Source organism: Hirundo rustica, chromosome 10, assembly GCF_015227805.2.
Source record: "Hirundo rustica isolate bHirRus1 chromosome 10, bHirRus1.pri.v3, whole genome shotgun sequence".
NCBI lineage: Eukaryota > Metazoa > Chordata > Aves > Passeriformes > Hirundinidae > Hirundo > Hirundo rustica.
In genome coordinates this window covers 24,585,091-24,604,698 of record NC_053459.1, presented here as the reverse complement: position 1 = coordinate 24,604,698, position 19,608 = coordinate 24,585,091, and positions in this window count along the sequence as shown.

The window sequence follows — 19,608 nt, the reverse complement described above, 5'->3', positions numbered from 1 at the left end:
TTGAGTCAGGGGATGGATCCAGGCCCTCACCTCCTTGCCGTTAATTAGATGTCGATTCATAAACGCCGGGATTTGACGCTACGGTGAAAATTGCCCCCAGAGTGATTAGAGCCTCTCTTAAACTGGCGGAGGAAATCTCTTCTCCAGACTGTTGGCTCTTCCACTTTTTCCTGGGCGTGAGTTAACCCCTGCACACTCCTCGGTGGCTCTGGGGACAGCGCTGGGTGACACCAACACCCTCTGGAGCTGCCCCATCGCCGACCTCGCCCTGCTGCTGGATTTAAGCCCGAGCCTAAGAAGTCAGGACCGGTTCAGTGACTTAGCAGCGCCCGGTTTTCCCCCTTGTTTGAAGGCGTGTGGTGACAGCCCGAGCAAAAGCCATCTCCCGGAATGAAAGCGGCGACATTGAGCAGTGCGGATTTCAGACCTGCCTGAGTCAGATGTTAAACACCTTAGGGGTAAAATCTCCTTTTAATGCCGGCACAACTCCCATTAACATTGATAGGGGGTTGCGCGGCGGCTTCAAAAGGAGAACGTGCACCTGAAAGTGCAAATTAGCACTTACAAACTCCATTGATAAATTATTAAAGCGGATCATGAAAGCGTAGCCACGCCTCAGGATCATTAGAGCGAGGCCAAAACAGCGCGGGGACATGCGCTGGGCTCCCTCATTAAAACAGCTCCTAAAATGCCATTTAGGTCCCAAAATGAATCCAGAGTAAATATTGGTTCATCAGCCCCCGCTTCGTGCAGGATTTGGAGGTTTGAGAGCTCGAACTTCTCTTCTTTAAATGCAAATGAGCACCAGGCAATCCTTTTAATGCAGGTCCCCGCTCAGAAATCGGTGTTTAAAAGGTAAATTCGAGCCCAAACCCCCCAAGCTGCGGGGCCACGCTGTCAGCAGAGCTCTTTGTTGCTGTTTCCGTGGGGATAGAGCTGCACCTCCCTCCCCAGGGGGACCAGGCCCGGGTTCCCATGTGTGCCACAACTCGTTTTCCTCCGGTCCTGGAGCAGTGGGGCCGTGGGTGACAGCAGAGGCTTTGAGGGGACACTGTTTTCCCTTGTTTTCCTCCTTGTTTTCCCTTTTTGGTTTTCCTCGTCCCGAGGTGAGGGCTCCCCCGGCCGTGCTCATCCCAGCCCTGGGCCTTGTCCAACCCCAGGGACGTGGCTCACTGGGCAGACTGGGGCTGGTTTTTCCTGCCAGGGCAGACCCCTCCCAGCTGGGGGTTTGTGGGAATGCGATCCCCCTAAAATCCCTCTGAGGGGTTCAGCAGGACCTGGGCATCCTGCGAGGGGTTTGCTCCACCTGTGATGAGTTTCAGTGCACTGAAATGGCATTTCCTTAGCTTCAGTGTTCAGGTTGACACGGTTTGTAGCATCCCATCACTCCTAATTCATGGGGTGTTGCCTTCACCCTTCCAGAGATATTTCTTAAAAAAGTTTATACCCGAAACACAAATCCCAAACTCCAAACCCTTCCCCAGAGCCATCAACCAAATTACTCTCGAAAATAAGATTATTTATATTAATGTAGCAGCCGAAGGAGTAGAAGTCAAGAAAACAGCCCCTCGGTGGAGATCCTGAGTTTGGGATGGTTCCAGCTCTTTCTGCTGTTGAGAATTTTGCAACAGGTGAATGCAAAGAGACCCTGTTTCCAGAGATAGATAAACAAATACACAAATTCAGCCGGGGGTATTAAAACAGAGCAAGAATGAGAGCTTGGTGCGCCATCAGCCAGAGCTGGGTGCTGCTTTGGGTGCTGCTGTATTTTCCAGCATGGAAATGGAGATTATGGATTTTGGGGCTGGCTTTTAGCAGGGTTCAGCTCCGAGCTGGAGGCTCCAGCGTGGCCCAGGCACCTCTCCAAGAGCCCCCGGTGTCACCAGAGCCCAGTCAGGCTCAGCCCCACTCAGCGAGCTTTAATTATTCCGCGCATTGCACCGAAAACACTCGCTCCTTCTTAAAAATAATTCTCCTCAGAAAACGCGTTTTATCTCTCTAATAAGAAATCGTTAATTAGATGTTGACCCGACGAGCTGCGATAGTTTGGTGGCTGGTGAACACTGCCTTTAATCAGACCTTTTACAAGCTGGTGGATGTTAACTTGTGGCTGTTAATTATTCACACCTTCAAGTGTTCCGACGGCCGGAATATTTCATGAATGCCCTTCTTTTTATTTAACGGCGACGATGGGTTTTATGAGCCGGGAATTGCACTTATTAATTTACAGTCGTTTTGCAGTTCCGTGCCGGTCGTTTGGCATTAACTCTCTGTTTAAAAATAATAAATGACCCCTGACTCGCTATTGTCTGTCCTAATTAGCATATTGTCTTTCAGAGAGGAAAGCGTGTTTTCTCTTCATTAACCGTAATATTACCTCGGCAGACAATCGGTAGGTCCGTGATCTAGAAGCTGCCGCGGACGCCAAATTACCTCCTCCACCAGGACAAAATCAATTAACACCACTAGGGATGTCATTATTGTCACATTATGTCACCGGATATACTCCAGGGTAAATAAATGATTTGTGGAATTTTTAATGCCGCCGCTGGAAAAGCCGCGGCTGAGCCACCCGGCTGCTGGGACCGGGGGCTCCGGGCACTGCCCGGCTCTGCCCTTCCCGGGGGCCGGAGCTGGAAAAACCTGGAGGGGGGGAAAAAATGTCCCAGCGAGCTGGGCTGGGCTGGGCTGGGCTGGCTGGGGACACCGCGTCCTTCCCTTCGGGGAGCATCACCCCAAAACCGCTCGGCGCCCTCCGCACGGGCACAGCGCCGTGCTTTGGCAGCGGGGAGCTGGGAGAGGGCTCGGGGAGGGCAGGGATGGGTTATAAACCATTTCACTGCCGGAGCTGCCCCGACGGGACCCGCCCGGCCCGGCTCCCGCAGCACCCGCCAGGTGCCGGCTTTAAAAGCGTCCCCGAGTCCCGGAGCTGCCCTGCGTCGGGGGGGATTTAATTAAGTCTGCTCTGTCTGACACGATCTGATGTCATTGTACAAGGAGATGTTCTTTGTTAGCGGCGCGCTTCGTTTCGGGCTCCTCTGTGTATTCGAAACCATGGTAACAGAAGAGTAAGCTAAAGCCAATGAGATAATGAGATATTCTCATTGTAATTGTGTTTCGCGAGGGCACACGCTCCCATGGGTGGGATCCGACCGTCTTACAACTGCTAACAGAATTTAAGGGACGGGAATAAATTAGCGCGGCGGCGTTTGCCCACAACAGCCGTGTAAACACTCCCGACGCGGCGCTCGCCGCTGCTCCCGGCGCCTTCCAGCGCGTCCTGCGCGACTGTGGCGCGGCGAGAAACGCTGCTGAAGCCGGAGCCGTGCGCCCGAACCCCTCAGAACTTCAAGGAAGTTCGGGTTGGAAAGGCGTTAACGAGCTGCGAGGCGATGGTTTGCATGATAATTGCGGTGGGCGCCGGGGAGGAGGAGATGGAGGCAGGGGAAGGGGGGACAGCGCTGGAGCTGCCGCGGCCCCGGGATGTTGGGGAGATCATGGAAAATCCCAGGTGGAACGCAGCCCAAGTGCTCGTGGGGTTCGTCCTCCTGCTTCCCTGGAAGTGAAATCCAAAAGTTGAGCCGTGGTTTAAATGATAAAAACTTTCAGGAGGCGCTGAGGAAGGGAGGAGTTTGTCCCCTCCCGTTGTAGAGGGAGAGGAACCCAGAGCGAGGGGTTGGGTTTGGAGAGCCCTGGGTGGGGTTTTCATCCTGCTCCCAGATGGGGACACGGCGGGGCCACGCCGTGAGCAGCACTTCACACACGAGATGCGCCCTGAGCACCGCAAATCAAGCCGGGAAATGTGATTTGGGGAGGGGAAACAGGATCCGATCTGCTTCGTGCCCTAACTGTCTTCATCCTGTGTAATTCCCAGCAAATGTACAACTATTGCTCCTTTCCCCGGAACATCTCAGTGCAGGGCAGGGCCAATTGGGGTGGTGAATGTGAGCCCAGGGAATATGGGATGGTCTCCTGAGATAAGTCACAAAATGTCTGGGAAAATCCATTTTTCCTGGAGCAGAAGTAGCAAAAGGAGCAGAGCTCGGAGCTGCTCCACCACCCGGGCAGGCTCAGGCAGGGGAGCAGCCACAACTCGCTCCACATTGTAGGCAGGGATGATTTTTATTAATATAATTATTACTGCTGCTCAAAGAGGGCACTTCTGATGTGGGGACAGCTGACAAGATAAATTATATATCTGTTGTCGGCTGCATGGAGAGGCCTTGGGGATATTTTAATTAAGAGCAGGCTCCCCCCAGCCCGCTGTGCTTCTTCCCCAGAGTGGGGCTGGAGCCACACAGCGACCACACCACCCAACCTCCTCCACAACCTCCTCCCCAACCACCCAACCTCCTCCCCAACCATCCAACCTCCTTCCCAACCATCCAAATTCCTCCCCAATCTCCTTCCCAACCATCCAACCTCCTTCCCAACCACCCAACCTCCTTCCCAACCATCCAACCTCCTCCCCAACCTCCTCCCCAACCACCCAACCTCCTCCCCAGCCATCCAACCTCCTCCACAACCACCCAACCTCCTCCCCAACCACTCCATCTCCTTCCCAACCATCCAACCTCCTCCACAACCAACCGAGATCCTCCCCAACCACTCAATCGCCTTCCCAACCATCCAATTTCCTTCCCAACCATCCAATCTCCTCCCCAGTCATCCAATCTCCTCCCCAACCACTCCATCTCCGTCCCAACCATCCAATCTCCTTCCCAACCACTCAGTCTCCTCCCCAACCCTCCAACCTCCTCCCACCCCACCCAACCTCCTCCCACCCCACCCAACCTTCTCCCATCCAACCTTCTCCTCACACCATCCAACCTCCTTTCCACACCACAGAGATTTGGGGTGTTCCTCACGCACCCCCCCAAATTAGTGCCTGTACTTGTTTGGTGTGAAACAAGACCATGAGGTGCCGTATTTTACGTGGGCACCACTTCTGGGGGCATTTCCCGTTAAAGCTGTCAGTGAATCATCACCACAACGGAGATAATCAGATATAAAAATCCCCTTTAAGTGACTGGCTACGCCGTAAGCTTCCCCCTGGCATGGAGTCCAAAGGAAAGGTTTGTTTAGACTCTTAAAGGAAGATTATTTTCCGTGCTGCAGTGCCTGGGCACACTCTGTCCCAGAACCTGTGTGGGACAAATGGTGCTTCAGCTGCAAAGTGGACGCAGAAGGATCCTCCAGGATCCAGAGGTGGGGTTGGATTGGCAGTCCCACCCTCTGAGCTGTCCACACCCATCACCCTCCACAAGGTCCAGGGCCTTCCACGAGGACAGATGCACCAGGAAGGAAGAATATTTTAGAAGTTGCTCCAAAAGAATCTGCCCAAATCCTGATGCAGCCCCGTCTTCTCCTCACTAATGTGCCCGTGCACGGATCAAGTTGCCAAGAGCCTTCTCAGCATTTACCACAGAAAAGCTGTTTGACAGCCTTGTACAGGAAATCAGAGCTGTGTCGTGGCTTTTTTTTTTTTTTAATTTCAGCAATATACACAAATCAAGTGCATTTATTAAATCGATGTATAATCATTTTTAAAAGGATGTGTAATTTAAAAACAGACATAAAAGATTTCTAAAGTAACGCTACATATCCCTTTTGGACAAATGTTATTGCAGGGATTTATGATAATTCCTCTTCTGAAAGAAAAATGAAGCTAATTGAAACAAACTTTGTAGTTTCTATTAATGCCATTGGAATACAGTATGTGCTGCCAGTTACAAAGTGACATTGAAAGCTGATGCTGTTCTCAACAACACCATGATTTCTCAGTTTTATGTACTTTTTAATTTCCTCTGTGGAAAATCTGTTCTTCATAAAAGAGCTGCTGAAGAAAATGTGGAAAAAGTTGATTCATTCCATATTTACATTCTTGCAAGTACCTGGAAATGAACCAATTACCAACGGGAGCCAAAAGAGAAGTTAGGAAAGTAATTTAGAAACTCATCTTCTGACAGGCCCTGCCTCAGAAGTGCTCTGGGAAAGTCCTGCTCTGATTGCAAACCCCTTCCATCCCAGCAGGACCGGGATACTTGGGCCTGTCCTTGTCCCACTCGGAGCTCCAGATCCTGGGGAGCTTGGGGACGGCTCTGGAAAGGGGCCTGGACTGTCCCAAGCTTGAACTCACACTTCAGCTGGGACCCCGATGTGATCTCAAATCAAAATATTGACATGAACTCAAAGCCAAGGCCAAAACCACACCAAACTAAACCTGAACATAAATGCAACCCAACCCTGACGTGAACCCAACCAAACCCCAAATCTCAACCCAAAACCAAGCCTAAACCAAACCCAAAGCTGAGCCCAACCCAAACACAAACCTGAGCCCAACTCAATCTCACACCTAAACCTGGATCTGAGCCCAACCCAAACTAAAACCCAACCATGAGCCAACCTCCAACCAAACCCAAACTCCAAACCGGAATTGAACTTTAACCTAACCAAATCTAGTCTCAAACCCCAACTAGCTTCGGCCCAGCACATTGGAAAAACCCTCAGAGCCACTACTAGTTAAATTAAAAAAAAAACAGCCAACCAAACAAAAAGTTCAAGGAGAAGGGGGTTGCCTGTTTTTAAACCTGAATTTTGGCATCATCGATACCCACGCTGTCAGAGCGGTCTCTGGTTTTTGGTCACTTTTGCCAGTGCCACCCTGAAACCACCCCGAGGGCAGAGCCGCCTCACCCAACCCCAGCCGCGGCTGCTGTCCCCTCCGGCCTGAGCCGTTCCCCCCTTTTTTCCCTCAGAGTTTCACGTCAGCGGATGTGCCCTGCTAAAAAAGCCCCTCAGCTCGGGAGAGGGGTTATTTGGAGTTTCTGCTTTGCAGGAGCACACGTTTCTCCCTAGGCCTGGCTTTAATAAAGCCCCGAGACTGCAGCTTGGGGCTTGTGTGGCCTTCAGCGGCGCTAGGCCGGGACAAGGCTTTATTAAATTCTGCCAGAGGAAGAAAAGTAGAAAGTTGAGTTTCCAGCGCTAATATGATTTTTATTCTCTTCTTTTTTATTTTTTTTTATTCCCCTTCCCCTGGCCCAGCCTGGTGGCTTTCACACTCATATTGTGAGTTCATTTCAAACAGGGGTTTGATGGATCCTCATTACGGGGAAAAGCCGGCCTGGCAGCGCCGCGCTCCCCCGGAGAAAGGGAGAAGCCCTGTCCCACTTCACGCTCCACAAACTGGAACACAGAGCCTGTGAGGGTGGATATAATGAGGTGGAGAGTTCTGCCTCTCGGACTGAGATCCGTGTTGGGGTTTCTTTTGGCAGAGAAATAAAGCCGGGGTCAGGGGTCTGCCCCAGCCCCCGGCAGTCCCGCTCTGCGTCCCTGCTGCGGGGTGCAAAGAGGATTAACCTCCCTCCTTGCACGTGTGGAGAGAGCACACGGTGGGGAGAAACTCCCCGCGTTCAGGAGGACTGGGAAATGAAATGTTTGTTTTCTTGGAGAGGGAGAGAAAACCGTTCCCCATTCCTGCCCCTGCCCTGGCCAGCGCTCGAAGGGGGTTTGTCTGAGCACCCCTCCTGGTTCATGGCACATGTCTTGGGGTGCAAACCCCGGCTCAGAACCCCCTGAGGATCCCAAAAACCTCATGGGCAGGCAGCACTGGGCGGGCAGGATTGACCCACTGATCCTGATTCCCAGCGGCCACGCCGCCGCCGCTGCACAATAAACACTGCCCGGAGCAGATATACGAGCATTGATCTGATACTAATAATCCTCTGCACTTCCACAGGGCTTTTAGGGAGTCTCCAGGGTTTCTAGGATTGCTGTTCATATCCAGAGCCCTGAAAGAGCAACTGGCTTTGGTGATCCCCTTGGATCTGTGGGAGCATCGGAGCCATCGGGCTTTTATAGGAGCAAAAATTAAAATTGTTTGAAACGCAACAGGTTTCTCAGGCTCCCTGCCCCAAATCCTGTTTGTCAACCCAGCCTTTCGTGTTCCTCACAGCAAGCAGTGAACGGGGAAGTTGGTTTGTGGCCTCCAAATTAAATTAGGATTGATTTTATTTTATTTTTTTTTTTTCCTACAGGCAGACTGAAGAAATATCTCCAGTTCAAATTGCTTTAAGTCCATTTTAAAGTATGCACTTTCACACTGAATTTAGCACACAGGCCGTTAGTCTTGTTATTTTAAATTAACTAGAAAATCAATTGGAAAAAGTAATTTCCATGAACAGCTGCAGGAAACTGGTAACACCAACATCTGCTGCTATGAGGCATCTGCAACATCTTAAATATTAGAGGGTAAATGAACCACTGAATGTGGACACTGTAAACTCAGCTGAAACACACCATTGTGGCATTAATTAACTGTATCTGTATGGATGTGTCAGTGCTAGGCTAATTGTTGGACTTGACGGTCTTAAAGGCCTTCCCCAACATTAATGATCCTGTGATTCTATATTTTATGTAGCACATATATAGTTTTGTTCTTTTTCCCCTTCTCCTTCTCCTTCTCCTTCTCCTTCTCCTTCTCCTTCTCCTTCTCCTTCTCCTCAGTATTTTTAATTTCCAGCCTTCCCATTCCTCCTTCCCACCTCCTCCTGCCTGTTTCCATCCCCCAGGCTCTGAGCACAGAACATTTCTGTTCCTCTTTGGAGCTGTTCCTGCCTGCTGTTTTCCCAGTTTCCCGGAGACAGGGCCCAGGTAATTCATGGGCTGATGGGACCCTTTGCCCTTAGGACTGGCAGATGAAATGCTGTAATATCTTTGCAAAATTTAATGAAAGGAGAAAAGCAAACTCTTAACTGAGCGAGGGGAGCCGGACGTGCAGCTTCTCTGGCAGGAATAGTGGTTTTCCCCCTGGATGCTCCGTCCCAAGCAGGGTGCAGGTTGTACATGGGATTTACCGTGCTGGCTTTTGTTTTGGTGTTGATTTATTTATGCTGAGGCTATGAACTGAGTGACTGCAAAGTGCCTGCTGAATGCCATTTGGATAAATCACTGCTGGTATTTATCGTATTCCTTGCTGGACTGGTGTTGCACACACTGTTATATATATAAAAAAAAAATGGACGGGAAATCAATGTGGCTCAGTGTAAAATATCTTGACTATAAAGATTTTTTCAGATCTATCAAACATCCAGTGTGTTTGCTGTGTCTGGAGGCCGTTCCCTTGACATGAGGATTGTACTAATTGTCCAAGTACTTGATTTAATTTGCCGTGGGAGCCAGGAAGGAGCACACAATTCCTGCTCCAGGGATTTCACTGAGAGTTTGGGGCTGGAGAATGCTCTGTAGGCAGGCAGCCATGGGACAGAATTCCTTCCGTGAATTGGAGCCCGATCCAAAGCCCCCGAGGCTGATTTCCCTTCCTCCCCCCACGCTCCCCGGTGTCTGTATGGACTGCAGGACTTCTTCACACCACAGAAATCAGAGCACCACCAACTCTGTCCACAGACACTCCACAGATTTCTTCTTGGGTTAGGGACGTCCTTCAGCCTGGAAAACTCCATTTCCTGGTGGGATTGCACAGCCAGCGTGGTCCCCTGAGCTTGTCTGGGCACCTCCTCCTCCTCCTCCATGTCTCTTGGAGAGGATTCTGAGCTGCACACTGATGGAGGGCAGGGCTGGATGGGATTTTGGGTGGAAATCTTTCCCTTTGAGGGTGTTGAGGCCCTGGCACAGGGTGCCCACAGCAGCTGTGGCAGCCCCTGGATCCCTGGCAGTGCCCAAGGCCAGGTTGGAAAGGGTTTGGAGCAGCCTGGCACAGCGGGAGGTGTCCCTGCCATGGCAGGGGTGGCACTGGGTGGGATTTAAGGTCTCCCACTCATCCATCCCGGGATCAGCGCTGCACCCAGCGAGGCTCGGGGCGCACTGGGGTGCTGGTGTGAGCAGACACAGCCTGCCAGCAGCAGCAGCAGCTCCCCGGGAGCCGTGCGGGGCTGAGGCTCTGCTTTCTTCCCCCGCACGTTCCTCGTTCAAACGCAGCCCCGCGTGTCCCGGCGCACCGCAGCCTCGTTAAGGGCGGGTTAATTGCGAGAGCGATCCCGGCCCGTGACAGCGGCACCGACGCCCTCGCCCTCCTGTTGGGACAGAGAGGGGCAGAACAACCCCGATATTTCAAACATCACTCATCGAACATCAGCCCCCGCCGCTGTAATCGCCGCCCGCCCTCGGTCACTAATGCGTTCAAACGCCGCTAATGACACGGGGGGATGAGGAGATAAGCACGGGCCGCGGGTGGGTGACTGCACAAAGGCAACGTGGCAAAAGTAATTGGAGGCTCGGGTGGGCGCAGACGCCGAGGTCCGTGCGGAGCCGAGCCCCCCCAGATAACCCCGTGCGCTGGGAGCCGGGGCCCGGCCGCCCCTGGAACTCAGCTGGCATTTGCTGCCCCCGACACCAACCAACTGGCAGCCGCCAACCGACCTGCATTTATTTCCCTCCATTAATTAGACGAATTAATTAAAGCGCTCTTCGGAATCTATTCCCCATTCAAGACGAGGGTGCTGCAGAGATTTTTTTTGTTAAATGGTTCAGAGGAGGCTTATTAATCCTGGAATGAATTCCATCAAGCCCCGTAAAGCACCAACTTCAAGTGCGTTTGTGGAGAAGAAAGCTTCGCAAATCAGATAGGAAAGCTACAAAAGTGCTGGGTATTATCCTAATCTGGGGAGTGTTTAATTTGACACTCTTATGTCAAGATATTAGAAGAGAATGAGCAAATGGCCTGATAAATATGTACTTAAAGAATGACAATCCTCATTAATCAGTTAATTTGTATTTATCTCGTGATACCCTTTTCCGCAGAAACTTGTATTAGAAAATAAATAAGATTACGGGGTAATTCTGAGAGCTGTAAAAACATAAAACACTTGTCTGCCCTTAAAGGCAGGAGTTGTGTTTCATTGTGCAGCGCTTCCACAGTGATTCCATCCGCTCCCAGACATGGGATTGCCTCCTGCAGGGACTGGTGCCATCAAACCCCCACCGTGGGCATCTCCCTGCAGCCCAGGGCCATGGAGCAGCCAGCAGCACCCATGGGAGAGAGGGATCAGAGCTTGGAGAGCTTTTTATGCCAAATCCTGGTGATTCCTGCAAACCACACCACACCGAGGAGCAGAGCCTGTCTGAGGGAACGCTTGGTTTGGGGATCTGTTCCTGCTCGGGCAGTGCCTGCGAGGGTTTGAACTCAAAATTCCTCACCAGGGAGGCCAAAGAACAGCCTGAAAGGCTTCAGGATATGACCCAGGCCTGAAACAATAGCCAGCCCAGAAGAAATGAGTTTATTATCTGCTCTAAAGGGATTTTATTGACTCGCTGGGAAAAAAAAAAAAAAAAAAGTCATATTTAATATTGAAGTATAACTTTTAAAAACAGAGATGCTGACTCTATAAAAATGTGCTCTGGAGCTGAGACCTTGACTCCAAAGCGTAATCCAGAGGTTTTTTTTATAGCTGTGCTATAAATCATCAAAATTAAATGTTTGCATTAGCAGCGGCGGGAGAAGCCTATGCAGAGTGTGGGGATGTGTCACCCAGCACAAAGCTCAGAATGCACACCCCAGCTGGTTCTGAGCCAGGGAAGGGCCCTGGGTGGGGTTTGCCCCCATTTCTACTGGGTTTTGCTGTCCTCCTGTGGGGTTTTTCCCAGTGGGGCAGGGGAGGTGTGGGGAAGCTCCCTGAGTGCCTGCTGGGGCTGGGTGCTGTGGGGGTGAGGTGGGAGAGCAGGAGCAGGATGGGGACAGGACAGTGAGGGTGAAAAAATGAGGGGCTTTCCCCATCCACATGGAGAGCACCACCAGCCCTGGGCTCGGCCTTCCTGAGCTGTTTTCTCATCACAGGAATATCATCTTGAACCAGGAACTGTCCGGATCCCCCTGGCCAGGCTGGTCCCAGGGGGTTTGCAGCCCTGGCCTGGCTGGAGGTGGGTTTTCAGAGCTGTCCTGCACATGAACCCCTTCCCTGCACCGCTGCAAACGCTCTCCAGAGTCCGGCCAGCCAACCTGTTAACATCCTCTCCTTCACACTCCCGCAACGAGCCAGCTGCTCTGCCTAGGAAAATACAGCTGGAGAGGGTTATAAATAGTAAATTAAGGCTTGCTCCAGCCACTCCAGCTGGGCAATGTTAGAGGAGTGAGTAATTCATCACCGGGGTGTCGTCCCCCCCGGATGTGCTGCCCACCGGCACCGCGCCGGCGCGAGCCGCGGGCTCCTCGCTTCGCTTGGCTCGGCTTCTAATTCGGTGTTTGAACCTCCTCTCTGAATTCATTTTGCCGGTGCAGCCTAGGCGGGCGGGGAAGTGTGGGTGAAGGGTGGCTCACAGGGGTTTAAGGACATGGTTCCCAGGCAGGGAGGGTGCTGCAGTGCCCAGGAGCCCCCACTGTGCCCCACTCCCCCCTGGGCCACTGCGGGGGCGTTCCAGGGCCAGTCCATCACACCCGAACAAGCTCCATCTCTGCTGGGCACCAGGGGCTGGAGAGATGAGCCCGGACATCTGACACGTCCTCCTGCTGTGACTTTGCTTCAGGGAGAGGGGAGAGAGGGCTTGGTCCCTCCATCTGTTGTGTGCATCAGCCCAGGGTCTCCTGGGTGTGTATCCGTATCAAAACTCAATTAGAAAATGAGCCCTGCATGTGAAGGACTATTGTGTTTCAAGTATTTTTATAATTAAATCTGAGGAGCTGGGACAGGCTATCTATGAAGGGCCTCCACAGAACGTTTCCTGGTGCATGCAGGAAGGGGGTAGCAGAGTTTATTTCATGTGTGGTTATATCGTTTTCAGTGCACAGTGGGGAGAAATCTCTCTGAGGGGTCAGGATCCCAAATGCACATCATCACCATCACCATCACCATCATCACCCTGCACTGCTGCTGGTTAATTGTTTAATACCCCCCCGGTCACTGAGCAGAGATTTCATCGCAGGTTAATTTTTTAATACCCCCCCGGTCACTGAGCAGAGATTTCATCGCAGGAGCTGGAGGGGTGAAACAGGGACCTGCACCTCCATCCCATGGAGCAGCCTCCAATGGAATTGCTTCTGGAATTGCTCAGAATCCCTGAATCCCAGAATGGCTGGAGCTGGAAGGACCTTAAAGCTCATTCAGCCCCACCCCTGCCATGGCAGGGACACCTCCCACTGTCCCAGGCTGCTCCAAGCTCCAGTGTCCATCCTGGCCTTGGGCACTGCCAGGGATCCAGGAGCAGCCACAGCTGCTCCGGGCACCCTGTGCCAGCCCCTACCCACTCTCACAGGAAGGGATTTCTCCCTAACATCTAACCCAAACCTTTCTTCCTTTATTTTCCCTTATCCTATCACTACTTGCCCGTGTAAAAATTGCTCCCCTCCTTTTTTATAAGCCCCCTTCAAGTACTGCAAACAGTGGGGCTTCAGCTTTGTGCTGCTGCTCTTGAAGTCCTGCACTCAGAAGAAAAGTTATTCCCTTTCCACGTCCCTGCCTGAGTTATTTCCCACTTGCGGAGCTGCTACCTACAGGATATAATCATGAGCACAGTAAATCATGGTGCCATGTCAAGCTGCAAGTGGTTTTGGAGTTAGATCTGGAGTTCAAATCTGCGCCCGACTGTGTATTTTATCTCAAATGTACTTTTTAATTTGTCCATCTGAAATTCTTCTAAATTTAGGGGGTACCCAGCAAGAAGAGGAAAAGTTTATTTTCTAAGTGACTGTGGTTATTTTACTGCCAAAATCTCTGCAAGAAATCTCAGCCCAGTGCTGGAGTTGGGGCTGTGTTCAGGACTGGGCGTCCCTTTCCTGCACCCCAGACTCTGCTCTGCTCTGCCCACAGAAACACCCAGAGCGTACACACAGATTTTTCAGCCATGAATTGCATTTCTGTTCCTTGCACAGACCTATTTAATCCCCATCACGATTTTAATAATTTTTATCTGCCCATTTTTTATTCTGGTAAAAAGCCAGAAGGACGGCTCCCGTGAATCACCCAGAGGAGTGGGAGTTTTAATGTTCTTCATGGCAGGTGAATACTGGAGGTGCAGATGTCACCTCCCGTGGTGGCTCCGCGATGGGGACGTTGTGACAGCACAGGGCAGCAGTGAGGGGCCGGGAGGGACAAACTCCTCATTCCTGTCCTTGAGCTCCCCTTGCAGAGGGGTGGCAGGCGGGGGATAAGGAGGACTTGGCCAGGCTGACGCGGGAACAGAACAATTCAGGGCCCAAAATGAGACGTCTTGGCGTTTTCTGGGCTGGCTCCCGGGAGCCTGGCTTGGAGGCTGGGCTGGCTGAGGCATTATCCCGCTGCCAAGGCTGCCGAGGCGAAGGCTCCGCACCGGAGCGTCGCCGCAGTCACATTCATGCCTCGGAGTTTGCATTGTCTTCAGAAAATAATCCCCACTCTGTAATTCCCCCCTAATTCTCCATATGAGGGTCTTTCCTGCCCAGCCAGGGGATGGGAAGGCAGCAGAAGCTCTTCCAGAGTCGGTGATCCCAAAGTGCATCGTGCCGGACACGGAGCATGGCCTCTGCCAGCACAAACCCTGCTGGCACCCACAGGCTGTGGAGACCACAGGTCATCACAGCTGAACTGGCACGTCACAAAAATAACACCCTGGCAGAAGGGGCTGTCTTCAAAGCACAAAGGCCAGAAATAACAATTGTATTAGGCCGCATTCACGAATTCATAATAAAGTTCAATTTGCCACCATTTACCACGTGACTTAAAATTAAACTGAGTTTTTAGTGAAAAAGGGTTTTGTGCTTTTTTTGAAAATAATGTAAAATCTTTCATGCTGTTCACAAATCATTTGTATTAGCACCAGCGTGTACAGATTAATTTATTTATTTTCATTAAATCGTGGCTGCTTCCCATTGTTCCATTATCCACGGGGACAATCCTTATTCTTTTGTGTACTTTGGAGAGCTAAAGAGTCACATAGACAAACAACAGACTGAAAAGGCGCAGTGGCTTTAGCTGCCTGTTGGCTTTGGGGTGCTGGAAGGAGTTAAAAACCATGAGCTGGAGGAGGCTGCTGTGGTGGTGGTGGTGGAGGCATTGACCACGGCATCGATGTTGACGCTGGTATTAATTTGGCATTGATGTTGGCATTGGTGTTGGTGTCAGTGTTGGCATTGGTGTTGATGGTGGTGCTGTTGTTGGCTTTGGTTTTGGTGTTGATTTCGGCATTGGTGTTGGTTCTGGCTTTGGTGTTGGTGTTGATTTTGTTGGCTTTGGTTTCGGTTGAGGTTTCGTTGATGATTTTGGCTTTGGCGTTGATGACCAATTGGAACTGATGCTGATGTCGGTGTTGATATTGGCACTGATGTTGGTGTTGGCACACTGGGACAGGACACAGGGAATAGGGAGGCACCAAGACACTCTATCCCGGGAGAGTTGGCCAGTCAGAGGGAGACTGGCAGCAAACCTTCATCCCCGTCAACACCCCCCTGGAAATCATGGAGACTCGAGTGCTGGAGCCCTGGCTGCCTTTGGGCACTGCACAAACATTGTGCAGGTCTGGAGCAGGAGCTGCACACAGGGACCCATCACCCCGTGCAGGATAAAGAGCAAATCCAGCCCCGCGTCCCCCGGTCGCCCCTGCCGATCGCGCTCCTTATCAGCGCCGTTTGTGCGCCCGCCGAAAATAATCATCTGTGAATGGAGCCCTAATTACATTAGAGCTAATCCATTTTCCTCTCTGAAGCTGGTAGTCAACAGTTTACTCTCTCACCTCCGAGATGAAACCGAATGTCAATTTTGGAGATAACATTGACGTGAACTTATGTATCAGGCAAGTAGACAAATACCATTATAATCATTTATAATCCTTTAAAGCTGTGACTGAGAAGTGGCATTTGGACTGGATTTAAACTTGGCGTTGTCCGTGCGGAAGATTAACCGCTCCATAAGACTTTGATTTCGGAATATTGCCCATTAGAGAGTTTTGACATAGGAAATTGAAGTATTATATATAGTTTTAACGTGGTTAACAGAGTCTGACACAAACAATAACATTCCAACTTCAGTTAATTCTTTCGCATCCCATTTTCCCCAGCAGGGGAAACTCTGCTGTCATCCAAAAGCACCCCAGCAGGACTTTGAAGATTATTCCTGCTGGATGGGAATTACACATCCCCAGTTCATTCCTGCTGTTGCCGATCGCTATCGATGCTCTCCAGGAGCTGCTCTGCATCAGCCAACTCTGTTTGTGCAACAAGCCCTGGCCTCTGGAGCCAACACAAGCCCACAAAATCATAAAATCAGGGAATTGTATAGGTTGGAAAAATCTAAGATTGAGTCCAACCATTCCCCCAGTGCTGCCAAGGCCACCGCTGACCCATGTCCTCAAGTGCCACATGCACATGGCTGTTAAATTCCACCAGGGATGGGTACCCCACCACTGCCCTGGGCAGCTGTGCCAGGCTGGACAATCCTTTCCTTGGAAATTTTCCCTGGATGGAGCAAAGAAATGGCTGGAGTGCTGCGGTGTTTAGAGTTCATCCTTCCCAAATGCTCTGCAGAGGCTGATGGCAGAAGCCGGTGCTGACTGCTGACAAACGAATGGATCTTATCCAGTGCCACTGGATTTTCTTGCTGGCTTTTGTGGCAAAGCTACAAGTTCCAGACATTGCCTGCGCGGAGGTAAAGAACCAAACCCCAGCAGGGAACGGTGCTGTGGCCCTTGCTGGATGCTCCCAGCCCTGCAGCTGCTCCAGGGAAAATAAACACCAGGATCACACTCAGAGCTTCCAGGAGGAAATTCGTGATTAAAGACTTTTTATTGCCACTTGTTCCTCAACAGCAGAAGCAGCTTAGGGGGGATATAAAGGAAATTTCAATGGTGCTGCCCACTGGATGAGGAGAAGGCAAAAAGCAAGGGTGGCCAAGGGAAAGGTGAAATGCTCATTTGCTCTGGTTTAGATGTTCTCCAAGGCACAGCGATGTGTCAGGCTGCTGTGGGCTTTCGGTGTGGGCTGGGCCCTCTCCAACCTTTGAAAAGCTTAAGGTGCTTTCCATGTGCCATTGCCGGTTTCCAGGGTTGTGCCCCGACTCGAGGCCTCTCCTTGTACCACGGGAGGGATGTGAGTGGCTGTGAGCACGTCTCAGGGGAGCAGGAGTGCCCACGGCTGGACAGGGATGTCTGGGGCTCCGCAGGAGGCGAGGGGGGAATGAGCCACCCGGGGCTGCCCCCACGTTCCCCCCTGGGTCCCCAGCCTGGAGAACTGGGTGTCTGTTGGAGGTGCATTCCAGCCCATGCAAACAGCTTGCTGTCATCTGGGTTCAATCTAGGGATAAATGGGCTCCAGAAGTTTTGGAATATTTGTATAAGACCACAACGCTTCTTATCAAAACATTTCCCATTATTATTTTCCAGTTCTTCCCTCCATCCCCAGCTACCTCCTCCTTCCCTTCGGTGCCCAGCCATGCCCCAGCCATTAGCAGTGCTATCATCTTTTCTCTCCATATGGGAAGCAGAGGAGAGCTTTCCTCTAAAGAGGGCAGCCCAAATCCTCCTGGGGCTTTCAACCCATCCTCCATCTGCGGTCACACAAGTGTTTCCTCCCGGGCATTATCCCTGGAAATGAAAGAATGTGAACACGCCAGGCTCATTTGTTTTGTGTGTTTAATTTCGGCGTAGGTTTGTGTAAGTACTTATCGTCTTCTCCTCGGGAGATAATCCAAGACAAATGTGCAGGCGAGAGGCAGCTTTAACAAATGGGGCTGCCTCCTGAAAACTCCGTGGAATAAATTGGGATGGAAGAGCAGCGCCGGAGCCTGGGAGGAGGGATGCGCCTAGGAAGCACGGAAAGTTATGAACGCAGCTCAAATCAGCACAACTCCATCATCAATATTCATAGAGCCCAGACAAAACATTTCGTATTGGAGCTGCTCATAAATCAGAGCGAGAAGGGGAAAAGGGAAGAGGTGAGGAGAAAGGGGGAGATAGAGAGGGAGGAATAGCTGGGGGACGAGGGGATGGCGAGGGGGGACTCGGCTCATTCAGGGTAACATCTGCTCGCTCTGAAGTGGAACCACCTGTTAGTTTATTGAACTGCACAATTAATTTATGTGGAAGGCAGGGAAGGCTATATCTCATCAAAACCTTCCCTTTCAGCCTCTTCCTCCAAAAGTGAGCTGGGTAAAACTGTGCACGGCACCACGGCTTCCACAGGGAATGATGGAGAGTTCCCGGCATGTCCCCCCACCGTGCCCGTCGTGGCTGGGAGCCAACGGAATCCCAGAATCCCTTAGGCTGGAAAAGCTCTTCAAGATCGAGTCCAACCATTCCCCCAGAAGTGCCAAGACCACTAACCCGTGTCCCCAGGTGCCACATCCACAGGGCTGAAAAATCTCTCCAGGGATGGGGATTCCATCACTGCCCTGTTCCAGGCCTTAACAACTCTCTCCATGAAGAAATTTTCCCTTATATCCAACCTAAACCTCCCCTAGTGCAACTTGAGGTCGTTTCTTGTGCTGTCACTTGTTCCCTCAGTGGCTCAATCCCCCACCTGGCTTCAGCCTCCTTCAGATGGAGGTTGAGGGTCACAGAGCATCTCTACGAGGAACCTCATCATCCTGAGCAGGCAAACAAGGGCTGCAAACCACTGCTCAAACACATCCCAAAGGTTTGTCTCCAAAATCCTGCAGCGGCAGGGGAAGGGATTGTGCAGCAGACGTTTCACACCAGCTCTCCAGCACTTAACCCATGTCAAAACACTTGAACTTTTCATTATTTAAAGAAAAAAAGAAAAAAAAAAAACAACAACACCACCAAAGATTTTCAATAATTTATTTCAGGCATCTATTTTGGAACTCGTCCGAAGGGCTCCTTCCTGCAAGTCCCCACCAGAGGAGGGCTCAGAGCCCCTGGGGGTCCTGGGCCTTCCCAGCTCGCAGGATCGGGCTCCAATTAAGTGCAACGCTCTCCAGATTCGGTTCCCATTATTGTCTCCCTTTGGCATGACCGACCCGAGCACTCGAATTGGAAAGGCCCCAGAATCTTCAGCCTCCTAAAATATTTTCAATAATGCTGAGAGCAATTTTCCTTAGAGCATGTAAGGATTTCAGCAGAGGAGCCAACTTTCCCAGAGGAATGATCCAATTATGAGCACTGGATGCTCTTGTCAATCTCTCCCTCAGGGACGTGGAAAATCAAAATTATGATTTATTTTTTTTTGAATGTGACAGTGAGCGTAAAGGCAGAAAGCTAAACCGTGCCCTTATCTCCCCGTGCACCCCCAGCTCCCTCTCTGATAAAGTCAGCTAAAAATACCCACTCGTTTCAGGCAGAACCTCCTGAAGTTCTGCTCTAATGACAGCACAGGCAGGACCCAGCCCGGGGAGCTGCTGAATGATGACTTTTTAATGGTGACCTTGGCATGTAAAAATTGAGTCAAAATTACTGCGCCTCTTGCTAATGCAACGAGGGAAATGTGGTTTGAACCCCGTGGTTTGTGCTCGGTGACAAAGAGGGGGACAGGCACCAGCAGGCCCCCGAAAGCTAAAAATAGCTCGGGAAGGGAAGGGAAGGGAAGGGAAGGGAAGGGAAGGGAAGGGAAGGGAAGGGAGGAGATTCCCCTTCCCTTCCCTTCCCTTCCTTCCCTTCCCTTCCCTTCCCTTCCCTTCCCTTCCCTTCCCTTCCCTTCCCCTTCCCTTCCCTTCCTTCCCCTTCCCTTCCCTTCCC